Source organism: Habropoda laboriosa, unplaced genomic scaffold (genome assembly GCF_001263275.1).
Source record: "Habropoda laboriosa isolate 0110345459 unplaced genomic scaffold, ASM126327v1 scaffold175, whole genome shotgun sequence".
NCBI classification, from domain to species: Eukaryota; Metazoa; Arthropoda; class Insecta; order Hymenoptera; family Apidae; genus Habropoda; species Habropoda laboriosa.
Window position 1 is genome coordinate 949043 of NW_017100347.1, and position 806 is coordinate 949848.

The following is an 806-nucleotide window of genomic DNA, read 5'->3' on the forward strand; positions in this document are numbered from 1 at the left end:
CGTATAGGAATTTTTGATTTTTGAAACTAACGAGAATATTTTGAACGTCGAACTTAAGCTTCGCCTTAGTTAATTTTATTAAATTTTATAAATGTGTGATTCCTAAATTCGACGATGAATTATTTTATAAAAAAAGAAAAGATGGGCTGTTTTAAATTGTTATAATTTTCAGTTAAGTTTTGACGATCTCTTAATAGAAGAAAAAATAAATATTTGCAAAGTAGCCGTGTATTGTGCATTTAATATTCTTGTGACGAATTGAAATATGAAAATAACAATAATTGCAACAAAATCACTCACCAAGTTCAGAAAAAGCGTTTATTGTGGCAGAAATAAAATTAGAAAATCCTTGAGAGCTTGTTCCTACATACCTGAAACAATGGAATTAGATAAGAGTTATTCGATGCAGAGATCGATATCAAACGTGAAATCCTTCGAATTATACTTTTCCATTTTACTCGAAAATTAAATAACACTGTCTTTTATTCTACAATTAACCAAATAATCCGAAAGAGTTTGTTACGTTTCAAAATGAATTTTTTCGGTCAGATTTAATAAATAATAATTCATCGTACATTTCCAAAACTCACAATATTGAATTAAATAACAATTATACTTTTTAAAATTATGTACATTCTTCTTATCATCTGCAGTTCCAATCAGATCAGCATTTCTCTTTAGTAACGACACAAACCGATAAAAATGACAAAAATTGTAAATTAAAATAACAATATAATAACATTATTTCATGAGAAAATTAATTTACATATAATTTATATACAAAGTTCTCAAAATGAATTGAATTC